General features: G+C 48.2%; 1 protein-coding gene across 1 annotated transcript in view; it reads left to right on the top strand.

Moving 5' to 3' along the window:
- The first annotated feature begins 2,021 nt into the window (after window positions 1-2,021).
- The window catches only part of LOC122542340 (MICAL-like protein 1), an 80,788-nt gene continuing 66,739 nt past the window's right edge, over window positions 2,022-16,070 (top strand). The window contains exon 1 of the mRNA XM_043680008.1: window positions 2,022-2,119. The gene's annotated coding sequence lies outside the window, so the exon portion shown is untranslated. The remainder of the gene's footprint in view (window positions 2,120-16,070) is intronic.

Raw genomic sequence — 16,070 nt, 5'->3', positions numbered from 1 at the left:
GTGCTGGTAAGTGGGACTAGATTAAGTTGGGATATCTGGTCGGCATGGACTGTTTCCGTGCTGTCCATCTCTATGACTCTTTGGCACTTTGAGTGTTTGTGTTAAATTCAATGGCATAACAATCACTGAATTCTGCATTAGCTGCATGCAAGTCAGGAGTGAGAGAAAATTCCCCATTTCTGTGGATGGGTGCAGCTCCAACAACACTTGAAGCTTCAGCTCAGCCGGGATAAGCAGCTCACTTGATTTCCAGTGCACCCACCAACATTCAGTCCCCTTGCCACCATCACAGCAGTTTGTGCAATCTGCACAATCAGTGTAGCAACTTAGTAAGGCACCTCTGATAGCACCCTTCCAAGTGTTCAATAGTGTGTCATCTTGAGCTGCCAAACAGCCAGATTTGGTTTGATGCCCAGTCCACTCTTTGGATTGAAGGTGGCTACCGACAATCTGTAGGGGACAGTCTGAAGAATGAAGCTGCACAGTGTAGATCACCCTGATCTATACTTGCTTTCGGATTTAGTTGGTCCTGGTTCTTGGTATTTGTGTAAATTCTGTCTGCTTATTCAAGCGTCTTCCCTCTGCACTGTTACAATGATTTGTTATGGTTGAGAGCTTTACTTAAAGCAGTTAACATGGAGCTATACAATCCAGCCTCTCCAATAGAAATTACAGCAAATGACAAAATGCACATTGCTAATTGAATGGTAATAGTGTGAGTGGTACGGTGGCTCAGTGGTTATCACTGCTGCCTCACAGCGCCAGGGACTCTGATTCAATTCCAGCCTCGGGTGACTGACTGTGTGAAGTTTACATGATTTCCCTGTGTCTGCGTGGATTTCCACCAGGTCCACCAGTTTCCTCCTATAGTCCAATGATGTGCAGGTTAGGTGGACTGTCTGTGCTCAGTTGCCCCATGTGTGCAGGGATGTACAATTTAGATGGATTATCCATGGTAAATATGAGATTACGAGGATAGGATAGGGGGTGCTGGGTCTAGAGGGATACAATTTGGAGGGTTAATGCAGACTTGATGGGCCGAATTACCTCTTTCCATACTGGAGTGATTTCCATAATGCATACTTATCATTCCCACCTCACCTGTCTCCCTATTCAGTGCCTCATGCTTAGTCCCTTCCCCTCTATCTCTTTCTATCTACTCCTCACCCCCCCAACTCCTTTCTTGTTTTCTACTCATTTGTAGCTGCTCTTGCTTTGTCACACCATAGCCAGGTGCATGTATTAAACTGGATTGATCCTTCTCTTTCATTATCCATGTTAAAATCAGCCTGTACCCAGCATTCCAACCTCATGCAGAACAGTCTCTGTTAACAAGTGAATTATCAGTGCCTTGTTTAAATTATTAACCAAAATGGTGAACTGAAGCCTTCCCTCCCTCCTCTGTGACATGGCCCTATGAGGAATGAAGAGTCTGCTGTGTTTTTACAATCCTTTCTGCTCAGTGCGAGTGATAACTTCATGGACCTGTATGCTTATTACTTATAACACCATCCTTAATTCAGGTCCTCTGTCTCTCTCACTCTCCCTGAATACAGCAGATGGCAGGAAGGAATTCTGTCTTTTTGAGCTCCTTTGGTCTCAGTGTAGTTTATTTAAACTCAGGGAAACATTTCAAGATGTTCAAGGTGAATGACTGACTAATGCTGGGCTCCAGGCTACTGATCACAAGCAGAAAATTCAGGAGGAAAGGATCTATGTCATCTCTTTGTCGGCTTATTGCTCAATTTCTGTCACTCTGTCAGACTCTGTTAGTCGCCTCCTCCCACTTTCCCTCTCTGTGGCTCCCCTAACACCTTTCTCCACAGCTTTCCCAACACCAAACACTCCTCCCTAGACCACTGCTTACACGCTGTGGCTCCCCAAACCTCAGATCGGTTGCACCCCCTCCCTTTGACCCCTTCTTCTCTCTCCCAGCGCCCCCATCTTCTACACCACTCCCTCTACCTCGCCTGCCCGCTCCCCTTAACTACCCTGCTCTCCTCGCTGACTCTGTGCCCTCCCTGTCTAATTGTAGGATCTTTTCATATGTGATGTTTTTGTTTCTTGCAGAGACTTCGATTCACTGTCCAAAGAGAATGTCTATGAGAACAATCGCCTGGTGAGTGTTTCATTATTAATAAATGGCGCCACATTTCTAGCCAGCCACTTCCTGGATTAGCCCTGTGTTTGCTTTAAAGTCTCTGAAAATAGTTCCACTTCTAGCTCATACTTCTCTGGCCCTCACTGAAAGCCAGGTGAAACAATAATGATTGTGGTTTTGCGGTTGGTTGGCTGAGAAGTGAATTGTGGTGTGGGAGCAGAGAGTGTGACAAGGTGCAGGTGCCAACGAGGGTGGCTCTGCTGCATTTCATGCCCTTCCTCAGTGTGCAGAAAGTGGGGAATAACAGGCAGGTGTTTCGTTGCTAAGTTGGAGATGTTATCTGACTGTACAAGAGCAGACATTTAAACTTGTCCTGAAGTAATTTTATCTTGTCCCTGCACTAAGTTTATGGCTTAACTTGTCTCCAGTTACATCAAATTATTTAACAGCACTTGAGTAATATTTCTAAGCTTGAAAACGAATTAGTTAATTTCACCAGTAGATTCAGCAGGTCCCTGTAGATCATGGGCACCACTGTGAACCATGATAACTGGACCTGCACCTTGAGAGACTCAGGCTAAAAGTTAATGAGCTGGAGACCGAGCTTCCGATGTCATGAAGTGTTTGGGTGGGGTGAGGGTGATATTTTGGGGCAACACAGTGGCTCAGTGGTTAGCACTGCTGCCTCACAGCACCGAGGACCTGGATCCGATTCCAACCTCAGACAACTGTCTGTATGGCGTTTGCACATTCTCCCCTTGTCTAAGTGAGTTTCCTCTGGGTGCTTCGGTTTCCTCCCACCATCCAAAGATGTGCAGATTAGGGTGAATTGGCCATGCTAAATTGCAGATAGCGTCCAGGAATGTGTAGGTTAGGTGCATTGGTCGGGGGAAATGTAGGGGAATGGGGAATAGGTTTGGGTGGGATATGCTTCGAAGGTTCAGTGTGGAATTGTTGGGCTGTTTTCCACTCTGTAGGGATTCTAAAATTTAGTTAGACACATTGTTCCAGAAGTCAGTCATACTACTACTTTTGGGTAAAATTGGAACTTAAAAATGGCAGCAGGAGTATGCCATTCAGTCCATCGAGTCTCCTCCATCATTTAACTGGATCATGGCTGATGTTCCACTTCAGTGCTACTTTCCTGTGCTCGCCCCATTTTCATAGCTTTAATCTCATAGTCTTTGATGTCTGAATAAACTCAGTGTCTGAACAACCACAGGCCTCTGAGCTGAAGCCCCGAAGATTCACCACCCTCGCAGTGAAGAAATCTTACCATGCCATGGTCCTGAATAGGCACCTCGGATTTGGTGGGTGGTCAGAGCAGGAGGGTGTCACTGCAAGTAAGGCAGGCGAGAGGTATCCAGGAGGAAGAGCCTCAGGCCTTGCGGCATCTGAGGCCAAGAGCAGGGGCTGCAGGAAAGTTGAGCAAACTGACCATAGCGCCTTGGTGTAGGAAGCCTATCAAGTACAGGAGGTTTAAAAAACATGTAGTTACAAAAGGAACTGTATAGCCAGGGGGATAGATTTGGTTCTCTGCAACTGAGAATATATTGCCTGCCTGGTGCCTGGTTTGAAGACATCTTCTGAAGTCTGAAGGGAATCTTGGATTGGGAGTGGAGGGCTGACCCAACTGTTAAGGTCTATGTAGGTCCCAATAACGTTTGATAGAACTAAAAATAGAGCTGCTTTAAAGGAGTAGGTAGGGACTAAATCAATATACAGAATCACACGGGTTGTATTATTACTGGATTCCTACCTGAGCTGTGAGCAAATTGGTATAGGGTAAATAAGATCAGGGAGATGAGTGTGTGGCTCAGAGATTGATAGGAGACAATGGGTTTTGATTCATAGGCCATTGGCACCAAAACTAAAGAGTGTGTGACCTGTACCATTAGTATTATCTTCACCTGAATCACACTGGGACCAGTGTACTTGTGAATCATTTAACTGGAGTGAAAGAGTGCTTTAAACTAAATGTGAGGTGGACGAGTCACATGAGGGGAGATTTGGAACTTCCCAGAGGAAAGAGCAAGGCAGAAGAGATGATGTCATTCTGAGTTCACTGGGCTGATTGCTGTCTTATAAGGAAAAGTTGATCAATTTACCTCTATACGTATTGAAGTTTAGAAAATGGAGATGTGACATCATTGAAACATGTAAATGTCTGTTGAGTGAATGGATGCTGAGAGGATCTTTCCCCTCTGAGGAGAATCTAAATCGAGGTGGCATAGTTTAAAGAAAAGCGTCTCCCATTGAATACTGAAGTTAGAGGAATTTCTTCTTTTGAATTATCTTCCTGGGGAGCAGTAGAAACGTGACCATTGAATAAGTTCAAGGCTGAATTAGAGATTTTTGATTTACAAGGGAGTCTACAGTCATGGGGACAGGCAGGAAATTGGAGCCAAATGAGCCAGGATCTTGTTGAATGGTAATACACGTTCAATGGGCCGAATAGCCTTCAATTTCTTATAATCTCTGCTTTTTAAAGCAATTAAATAAATAATATTAATTGGGAAGAGACAGGTGACTGACACTAAAATATGCATATTCAGTAAGCTAGTGCAGACACGATGGGTTGAATGATCACCTTCTGCGGCATAACAAGTCTGAGACTCCAAACATGAGCCCTTTGATTTCTAACCCTTAATTTGCATTACTGTTGGCAAAAAATTCTCCCTGTTACAGAGCAGCCAAGAAAAGTCAGGAATGTCAAGCAGGAGAATAGGTTTCTCATGCTGCCTGTACACGAATAAAACACAGCCTCTGCTTTGAATGTGTAAAAGGCTGTTGATGATCAAGCTAATTTAGAACATAATTCCAGATAATGGCCAACATTTCATTAGCTTTTTAAAACCCGTTATAACTTCTGCTTTGTGATTTCTGTATATGGTTCCTGGCTTTCTAGTAGGGAGTGGTAGCTAGTGGTATTATTTCTAGACTGTTAACCCAGCGACCTAGGTTCAAATCCCACCGTGATAGGTGGTAGAATTTGAAACTAACAGGTGTCTTTAGGGAAGGCAACTGCCATCTTTCCCTTGTCTGGCCTACAAGTCACTCCAAACCCACTGCAATGTGGTTCACCCCTAACTGCTGTCTGGGCAATTAGGGATAGGCAATAAATACTGGACTAATCCGTGAGACCCACATCCTGTGAAAGACTAATGAAGAAAGTGGATGATGTTATCCTGTCCATCTGTCACAGTTTAGCATACTTAATGCTTCAGTGACTTAGCAAGCTGTGCCTCACTCAACATTATTTACAGTGTCACCGTGATGTCTTCACCAAAATTAGATGCAAGTCTCACCATTCCTTCATCTAATTCATTTGTAAGTATACTGAAATCTAAGTCCCTGGTGTAAATTCCCAGAGAAAACCATGACTCACAGCTACAGCTTTATCTCCCATCTGATTAACATCTCCAAAACTACAGTGGTTGTTGAAGATAACGCGCCCTTTCCAAGTCCATTCTGGCTTGCTCTGATCAGTTCATTTTTGTCCAAATGAGCGATAATCCCTCCTTAATAACAGGTTCGAGTCACTTGTCCAAATGGTAGACTCTGACCTATTAGTTCTCCCAGTAATCCCTCATTTTAGCGTGACGTTGGCAGTTTTCAAAGGAGAGCAATTCCTGAATCAGTTTTGCGACAGTCATGACTCCTGTATCTACATTTCCACACAGACTGGCTGGCAATGAACAGATTTTGTTTCTCTGTCAGGATTTTAATTGGTTTGATATTTGAGTACTGCTCATATTTTGGCACAAACTCAAAAAAGTAGGTTCAGGCTGAGAAGTCCTGTACAGAGGAGCTTCGAGATTAATGATTTTGCACAGATGATGGCGAGTTGGTGAAATTGGCTGTTTAGGTGGAGGATTGCTGTTACCAATGTTGAGAAAGTGCTAAACTGCACTGACTGAATTCTTTACTTGATCTTACTGTTTTCCTGGCCGTGTGTCACTTCAGCCGGTACTGATTGCATCTGCAAGGTCAGGGCTCCATTGGTTGCACTCACTTCTGAGTCAGACGTTATGTTCGTGTCTGACTCCAGAGCCCTCCAGGTTAAAGCCCTAGATTGCTCTGCTGAACTTGGGTCTTGAGTGCTGTATTGAGCTCTGGAACCCCGGGAGATGGCCATCATCACAAATCTTACATTTTGTTTTATTAAAAAGTGCTTTGGGACATTTTATTAATTTAGCGGAAAGCTGTCAGAAAGCTGTGATATGAAGAGAGACTGGAGAAAGTTCAACTTCTTACCATCTGCGGTGACTACGGGACAACACAATTATAGGATAGATTAAATAAAATTGTAAACATGGAACAATGGGACTTAGCTTCCTCTAGGTACCAGTAAAATTAGAACTGATATCAGAGAATGCAGAGAATATGACTTCTACTCAGAATAGCAGCATTTCAAAGCCTAATCCAGTAGTCTGGCCTCCGTTATTGACAATTTCTCCCATAAAAATATAGTATTGGGAGCAGCTATAAGTCGTTCAGCCCCTAGTCTGGTCCACCATTTAATATGATGACTGGGTGAACTTTTGCCCCATCTCTATTTTCCCTTAAGCTTTCTGTATCTTTGATTCCTGAGAGATTCAAAGCTGTCTATCTCAGCCCCAAACAAATTCAACGATGGAGCATCGGCAGTAGAGAATCTGAAGATTTACAGCCTTTTGATTGGAGAAATTTCTCCTCATTTCAGTTTGAAATAATTGGTCACTTACCCTGCAACTGTGCCCCAGTGTTCTAGATCCTTCCCTGAGTCTGCCGTAATAAGCCACTTCAGAATCTTGAATGTTTCAATGAGATCACGTCAATATAGAGCCAGGTTACTCAGTCTGTCATCAGAAAACAACCCCTATGGCCCAGGGACTAGTCAGCTTTCTCTGTGTCAACTCCAATGCAAGACCAAAACTACACATTTTCCATGGTGTAACCCTGCAAGACTTGCTTGTTTTCTTCCTCCAGAGGCTGACATTAAAGTCAACACATCATTTATCTTTCTAATTGTCTCTCTCAATGTCAACATTGCGCAGTTTTGTGTTTTTTGACAAAGTATTTTATTCCATTTTTGTTAGTGAATCACCTCACACTTCCCACATTATACCATCTGTTGCACAGCAATGTTACATGTTGCACTTTGTGTATTTGTACATATAACACTGCAACAAATTTGTTTCACAACCAGCTTAGTTTTACTCCCCTATCTGACTTCCTCTGTTTGTGGGCTAGAACTATTGAACAGTTCTAGCACAGAAGGGATTTATTTAGCCAATGCCAGCTCTGTCCAGGAGCAAACCACCAAATCCTACTCCTTGCCTGCGGGCCTGCAATTGTTTTCTGTCTTCGTACTTATCCAACTCTGTTCCTGAACATTATAATTGAATCTTCCTCCCCGTCCTCTGTGTCAGTTCATTACACACATGAACCACTTGCTGTGTGAAAAGCTTTTCCCAAATGTGCTGCAACCATTTCACAATTCTAGCCCAGGAAGGAGTCAAATAAGGGAGCAAAATTAAGCTGGTTGTGAAACAGATTTGTTGCAGTGTTATATGCATGAATACACAGAGTGCAACATGTAACATTGCTATGCCACAGATAATATAATGTGGGAAATTTGAGGTAATTCACTGACAAAAATAGAACAGAATACTTTTTAAAATCACACACAACTGTGAAATGTTGATATCGAGAGAGTTCTTTTGCCATTTACTTCAACATTGTTGGAGACAAGAAGTTGAAGCTTTTCATCTCTTACTCATCAGGATTACGATGCAAAAAAACACTCAATAAAAAAGACACTGAATCATACAAAATGGAAAGTGTGTGCTACTTGGTCACACCATCATTGGCATGGAAATGCAGGAAGGATGTTGCCAGTGACTGGAGAATCCAGAACCAAGGGTTATAATTTAACTGTTTAGGACTGAGATGAGAAAATTTCTTCACTGAGAGTGGTGAGTCTGTGGAATTCTCTGCCAGAGAAAGCGATTCACGCCAAAACATTGAATATTTTCAAGAAGGAGTTAGATATTGTTGTCTGGGCTAAAGAGGTCAGGGTTCTGAGTCGGATGATTAGCCATGATTACATCAAATAATAGAGCAGACTTAAGGGCTGAATGGTCGACTCTTGTTTTCTATGCTTCTAGAACAGTTTCCCGTCAATCTTAATTCTTAGGCCTGGTAGGTAAATTTTGTTCAGTCAGGGTGTTGCCATGAGAATGTGGCAATGATTGACAGCCTCAATGACCCTGTTTTTACCACTCTGCTCCTAACCTCATTATAGCCTTGATTTAAACATGGACAAAGTGAGGACTGCAGATGCTGGAGATCAGAGCTGAAAATGTGTTGCTGGAAAAGCACAGCAGGTCAGGCAGCATCCAGGGAACAGGAGAGTCGACGTTTCGGGCATAAGCCCTTCTTCAGGAATGAGGAAAGTTTGTCCAGCAGGCTAAGATAAAAGGTAGGGAGGAGGGACTTGGGGGAGGGGAAATTAGGAAACTGGTGAAAACCGAGTTCATCCCTTGTGGTTGGAGGGTTCCTAGGCGGAAGATGAGGCGCTCTTCCTCCAACCGTCGTTTTGTTGTGGTCCCGGCACCTTCCTCTGCAACCGCAGGAGGTGCAAGACTTGCACCCACACCTCCCCCCTCACCTCCCTCCAAGGCCCCAAAGGAAACTTCCATATCCGCCACAGATTCACCTGCACCTCAACTGGACCTGTCACAAACACAGTGGCTACAAAAGCAGGTCAGAGACTAGGAATACTGTGCTGAGTAACTCACCTACTCACTCTCCAAAGCCTGTCCACCATCTACAAGGCACAAGTCAGGACTGTGCTGGAATAATTCCCACTTGCCTGGATGGGTACAGCTTCACCATAGCTTCACAACAGCTTGACACCATCCGGGACAAAGTACCCCACTTGATTGGTACCATACCCACAAGCATCCACTCCTTCCACCTCCGATGCTCAGTAGCAGCAGGGTGTACTGTCTGCAAGATGCACGGCAGAAATTCACCGAAGATCCTCAGACAGCACCTTCCAAACTCGCGACCATTTCTAGAAGGGCAGCAGGTATATGGGAACACAACCACCTGTAAGTTCCCTTCCAAGCCACTCACCAACCTTACTTGAAAATATATCTCTGTTCCGTCAGTCTTCCTGCTTGAAAATCCTGGAACTCCCTCAGTATCATTGTGGGTCTACCCCAGCATATGAACTTCAAGAAGGCAGCTCATTACCATTTTCTCAAGAGCAGCTAGGGCCAGGCAATAAAATACTGGCCAGCCAACAATGTCCATGACCCATGAGTGAATGTAAAAAAAGGTACATTCTATGTACAGATTCCTTTACATAGCACAGGGTTCTATTATTAATGTGTGTAGTTTGTAGTGTGCACAGATATAACACTCTGCAAATCTGTTGGCTGATTTTAAATTGAAATCAAAGACTACTGTCCTCACACTTCATAATTCTTTCATATTTTGAACTTGTGCCTTGTACACCCAGGACTACACAGAGAAAAATAATGATCCTAGTGCTGCCTCAGGTGACTGGAGAATTGAGATCAGGCAATTTCAGAAACCCTTAATTCAATTAAGTAATTGGATTGTGCTGTAAGAGCTAATACGGATCTGCTGGAAGCTGAGTGAATTATCAGCTTGAATAAAATACATGTGTGCTGATGTCACACTTGGGTCTGAGTGCAGTGCTGATAACAGCATTCATTCGCAGAAGGTGAGAGTAAGTTTGATCCATACAATATATTTGTCACTGATGGACCATAGTAGGCCAGTCCCCCAACTTACTGACCAAGTGCAAACCATCTGAGGTGCTTTCCTTACTCATGCATTCTTTTTAAATCTATCAAAGCCTTTCAGTATCCCAGCTGGAGGCTGCAGGCATCAGCTACAGTTACAGAAGTGGTGCTGCTCCCTCGGAGCTAGTTGAAAGATGGCCATTGAGGAATTTGATGTGAGATTCCAGAGTCCATTTAGTTCAAGACTTGCTTTCATCAGTCGTGGAGTAGAATGTTAGAGCAAGGAGGTAATGTTGGAGTTGTATACAGCGATGGTCAGGCTGCAACTGGAGTGACGTGTGTAGTTCTGGTCACCTCACCACAGGAAGGATGTGATACCACAAGGAAGGTACAGAGGATGTTCACCAGGATGTTGCCTGGGATGGAAAGAATAGAGCTTTCAGGTGAGACTAGGAAGGCTTGGATTGTTTTCTTCAGAGTAGAGCAGACCGAGGTGGTGATTCAGGTGTATCAGATTGGGAGGGACATGGACAGGTGATTAGAGCTCAGCTGTTTCCCTTGGTTGAGGGATCATTCACGAGAGGGCACAGTTTTAGGGTAAGGGGCAGGAGATTCCGAGGGGATTTCAGAAAATAAGCCTCCTCACTCAGTGAGCACTGGGAACCTGGAATGCACTGATTGGGAAGTTAGTGGAGGCTAGAAACCTTACAACTTCAAAAAAAAATATTTGGAAGAGTACTACACATATTGTAGCATGCAAGGATTTGGGACAAGTGCAGGAAATTGGGATTAGTGCACTTTTAGTGGTAATGTTTCTGTAGACTTGATGGGCTGAAGGGCCTTTTCTGAGCTTTATGAATTTAACAAGTCTTGTGGTGACTTTGAGGCTTTGGAGAGTGCTTGACAAAGATGAAGCTGTTTTCTGGTTGAAATGTTTGCGGTTACAGTGAATTTTGAATGAAGCTCAATTAATTTGGTCCTTTCCCTACGATTATCTGGCAGCTGTACAGATTTGTGAATTTGAAGTGTTGGTCGTGGTCCTGTGTGGGACAGCGTGGTATCTTCAAGAAGCCTGACACTGTCTGGAGAAATCTGCTGTTTTATACTGACCCAGCATGGGTGATGCAGTTGCTGTTTAATTACAATACACGTTGACAACTAATGGGTGTAGACCCTCACAAATCCAGAAATGGAGACAGTGGGGTGGGCCACAGAGAGTGAAGATCCTGAGACTCTGATCACAGCTGGGTGGGAAATGTAATGACCCGAGCAGGGTATGCAGAGGAGCAAGGGCTCCAGTCGGGAATTGGGGAGGATCCAGGAGCTCCGATTGGGGAGGATCCGTGGGCTCCAGACTGAGATTGGGGAGGATCTGGAGGCTCCAGTCAGGGATTGGGGTAGATCCAGGGGCTCCAACTGGGAATTGGCGAGGATCCAGGGGCTCCAGTCTGAGATTGGGGAGGATCCGGGATCTCCAGTCTGGGATTGGGGAGGGTCTTGGGCCTCCAGCCGGAGATTGGGAGGATCCTGGAGCTCCAATCTGGGATTGGGGATGATCAGGGGGCTCCAGTCTGGGATTGGGGAGGATCCGGGAGCTCCAGTCTGGGATTGGGGAGGATCCGGGAGCTCCAGTCTGGGATTGGGGAGGGTCCGGGAGCTCCAACCGGGGATTGGGGAGGATACGGGGACTCCAGTCTGAGATTGGGGAGGATCTGGGGGCTCCAGTCTGGGATTGGGGAGGGTCTTGGGCCTCCAGCCGGAGATTGGGAGGATCCTGGAGCTCCAATCTGGGATTGGGGATGATCAGGGGGCTCCAGTCTGGGATTGGGGAGGATCCGGGAGAGGATCCGGGATTTCTCCAGTCGGAGATTGGGGAGGATCCAGGGGCTCCAGTCGGAGATTGGGGTGGATCCAGGAGCTCTGGCCGGAGATTGGGGAGGATCCGGGGACTCCAGACTGAGATTGGGGAGAATCCAGGGGCTCCAACCAGGGATTGTGGAGGATCCGGAGGCTCCAGTCTGAGATTGGGGAGGATCCAGGAGCTCCAATCTGGGATTGGGGAGGATCCGGGAGCTCCAATCTGGGATTGGGGAGGATCCAGGGGCTCCAGTCGTGGATTAGGGAGGATCCAGAGCCTCCAACCGGGGATTCGGGAGGGTCCGGGGGCTCCAATTGGGAATTGGGGAGGATCCGGGGGCTCCAGTCTGAGATTGGGGAGGATCCGGGAGCTCCAATTGGGAATTGGGGAGGATCCAGGGGCTCCAGACTGAGATTGGGGAGGATCTGGGGGCTCCAGTCGTGGATTAGGGAGGATCCAGAGCCTCCAACCGGGAATTTGGGTGGGTCCGGGGGCTCCAATTGGGGAGGATCCGGGAGCTCCTGCCAGAGATTGGGTAGGATCCGGGAGCTCCAGTCTGGGATTGGGGAGGATCCGGGGGATCCAGTCGGAGATTGGGAAGGTTCCGGGAGCTCCATTCGGAGATTGGGGAGGATCCGGGGGCTCCAGTAAGGGATTGGGGAGGATCCGGGAGCTCCGGTCTGGGATTGGGGAGGATCAGGGAGCTCCATTCGGAGATTGGGGAGGATCTGGGGGCTCCAGTCGGAGATTTGGGAGGATCCGGGAGCTCCAGTCGGAGATTGGGGAGAGTCCAGGCGCTCCAGTCGGAGATTGGGGAGGATCCGGGGACTCCAGCAATAGATTGGGAAGGATCTGGGAGCTCCAGTCTGGGATTGGGGAGGATACGGGACCTCCAATCGGGGAATGGTGAGGATCCGGGGACTGCAATCGGGGATTGGGGAAGATCAGGGGGCTCCAGTCGGGGATTTGGGAGGATCCGGGAGTGCCGATTGGGGAGGATCCGTGGGCTCCAGACTGAGATTGGGGAGGATCTGGAGGCTCCAGTCAGGGATTGGGGTGGATCCAGGGGCTCCAACCGGGAACTGGGGAGGATTCAGGGGCTCCAACTGGGAATTGGCGATGATCCAGGGGCTCCAGTCTGAGATTGGGGAGGATCCGGGATCTCCAGTCTGAGATTGGGGAGGATCGGGAGCTCCAGTCTGGGATTGGGGAGGGTCTGGGACTCCAGCCGGAGATTGAGAGGATCCGGGAGCTCCAATCTGGGATTGGGGAGGATCCGGGGGATCCAGTCTGGGATTGGGGAGGATCCGGGAGCTCCAGCCGGTCTGGGATTGGGGAGGATCCGGGAGCTCCAGCCGGAGATTGGAGCGGTTCCGGGGGCTCCAGTCAGGGATTGGGGAGGTACCGGGCGATCCCGTCGGAGATTGGGGAAGATCCGTGGGCTCCAGTCAGAGATTGGAAAGGATCTGGGGGCAACAACTGGTGATTGGGACGGATCCGGGGGCTTCAGTCGGAGATTGGGGTGGGTCCGCGAGCTCCAGTCGGAGATTTGGGAGGATCCGGGAGCTCCATTCAGGGATTGGGGAGGATCAGGGGTCTCCAGTCGGAGATTGGGAAGGATCCGGGACCTCCAGTCGGGGATTGGGAGGATCCGGGGACTCCAGTCGGAGATTGGGGAGGGTCCGGGGGCTCCAGTCGGAGATTGGGGAGGATCCGGGATTTCTCCAGTCGGAGATTGGGGAGGATCCAGGGGCTCCAGTCGGAGATTGGGGAGGATCCAGGGGCTCCAGTCGGAGATTGGGGAGGATCCAGCGGCTCCAGTCGGAGATTGGGGAGGATCCAGGAGCTCCAACCAGGGATTGGGGAGCATCCAGGGACTCCAACCAGGGATTGGGTGGATCCGGGGGCTCCAGTCTGAGATTAGGTGGATCCGGTAGCTCCAGTCGGAGATTGGGGAGGATCCGGGGGCTCCAGTCTGGGATTGGGGAGTATCCGGGATTTCTCCAGTTGAAGATTGTGGAGGATCCAGGGGCTCCCTTCGGGGATTGGGGAGAATCCGGGTGGTCCAGTCGGAGATTGGTGAGGGTCCGGGAGCTCCAGTCGGGGATTGGGGAGGAACCGGACGCTCCAGTCAGGGACTGGGGAGCATCCGGGAGTCCAGTCAGGATTTGGGACGGATCCGGGGGTCCAGTCTGGGATTGGGGAGGATCCGGAGGCTCCAGTCGGAGATTGGGGAAGGTCCAGGGGCTCCAGTCGGGGATTGGGGAGGATCCGAGGGCTCCAGTCCGAGATTGGGGAGGATCCTGTGGCTCCAGTCTGGGATTGGGGAGGATCCGGGAGCTCCAGTCAGGGATTGGGGAGGATCCGGGAGCTCCAGCCAGGGATTGGTTAGGATCCAGGCGCTCCAGTCCGAGTTTGGGGAGGATCCGGGGGCTCCAGTCTGGGATTGGGAAGGATCCGGGAGCTCCAGTTTGGAATTGGGGAGGTTCCGGGAGCTCCAGCTGGTGATTGGGACGGATCCGGGGACTGGGATTGGGGAGGATATGGGGGCACCAGTCGGAGATTGGGGAGGATCCGAGAGCTCCAGTCGAAGATTAGGGAGGATCCGGGGGCTCCAGTCGGGGATTGGGAAGGATCTGGGAGCTCCAGTCAGGGATTGGGGAGGATCCGGGGGCTCTAGTCGGGGATTGGGGAGGATCCGGGTGCTTCAGTCGGAGATTGGGGAGGGTGCGGGGGCCCCAGTCGAAGATTGGGGAGGATCCAGGGGCTCCAGTCCGAGATTGGGAAGGATCCGGGGGCTCCTGTCAGGGATTGGGGAGGATCCGGGAGCTCCAGCTGGGGATTGGTGCGGGTCCGGGAGGTCCAGTCGGAGATTGGGGCGACCAAGTGAAGACCGTCAGCACTTTGTGTGAAAGGTTGACATTTGCATGGTCTGGGCAGTGTTTTGTGGTGTTGAGACTCTGTCTCGTGCCTCTGGGTGGTGTGTTATGTGGCTCTGGGAGTCAGGGGTTGTGGGTGCGCACTCTTGAGCATCTCTGGAGGTAGTCTTCAGGATCTGGGTGTTGTTCTTTTGAGGTCTGGCAATACGGGGAGGGTGGGGTTTGGGTTGGGTGTCTGTGATCTAAGTGATCGTTGGCTGCAGGCATGTTTTAACCGGAGGTTTGCGGTCTGAGGGAGCAAACAGATGCTTGATTGTCTCCAGTCAGGGTGAAATTTGGAAAATCAGCTGATTGTGTAGGGACTTAATTAATGTTCTCCCTGAGCGTGGTTCACCGTCAGCAAACAGGTCTGAAGGTATTTACAAGGGGTTCTGTCTCCCTCCTCTGCCTCACACATACCCAGAGTGTGTTTGCTTGCTGCCAATGTATGCCCTCACTTGGTGTTATTTTGTAAGCTGAATATGCCAATTAGTTTGTGATCAGTATGTGGGCGGAACAGTGGCACAGTGGTTAGCACTGCTGCCTCACAGCGCCTGAGACCCGGGTTCAATTCCCGACTCAGGCGACTAACTGTGTGGAGTTTGCACATTCTCCCCATGTCTGCGTGGGTTTCCTCCGGGTGCTCCGGTTTCCTCCCACAATCCAAAGATGTGCAGGTCAGGTGAATTGGCCATGCTAAATTGCCCGTAGTGTTAGGTAATGGGTAAATGTAGGGGTATGGGTGGGTTGCGCTTCGGCGGGGCGGTGTGGACTTGTTGGGCTGAAGGGCCTGTTTCCACACTGTAATGTAATGTAATCTGTCCATGTGCTGGGATATCCAGGGGATTGATATTGAAACTGTGTTTTTCAAGCAATGGTTGAACAGGTCAGGGTGTCGCATGTTTGGGCACAGTTCCCATTAAACTGTGCCAGTTAGCTCCAGCTTCTCACTGTCTTCTGCCCTGTTGCAGCTGTGTAACTGATGACATCATTTTATGTTTTCCTTTCAGATCTATTTATAAAGGAGTGAGTGTTCTAAATTCAGTAAAACGTACACGGATCATCAGATATTACTGATCCGTTTGTTTCTGTTCTAGCTGCATGGCCTAACAGGCTGATGGTGGAGAGAAGTGTTTACAAACGTCAGTCATTTTAATTCTTGGCCCATTCCTCACTTGACCTTCGAGTACCCTACATAACTCCACTGAAGGTGCATGTTGATTCACAGAACAGCACCTCCTCTTTCAGCTACCAAACTCTGCACTGAGTTCAATAATTTCACTCATTCCTCCTGGTTTTCTTTTGGATATTAGATCTTGGTAAAGATTCTGCAGTATCCATTGTTTCTTTTTTCACTTGTTCCATTTGCTTTGTGCCATCATTATTTGTCATTTAGTTCCCTGATTTCCAGGCAGTTATTGTGTTCATGC

The sequence above is a fragment of the Chiloscyllium plagiosum genome, chromosome 39 (assembly GCF_004010195.1).
Source record: "Chiloscyllium plagiosum isolate BGI_BamShark_2017 chromosome 39, ASM401019v2, whole genome shotgun sequence".
In the NCBI taxonomy this organism is placed as follows: Eukaryota; Metazoa; Chordata; class Chondrichthyes; order Orectolobiformes; family Hemiscylliidae; genus Chiloscyllium; species Chiloscyllium plagiosum.
Note: the sequence above shows the minus strand (reverse complement) of the source record. Positions and strands in the feature narration are given on the sequence as shown.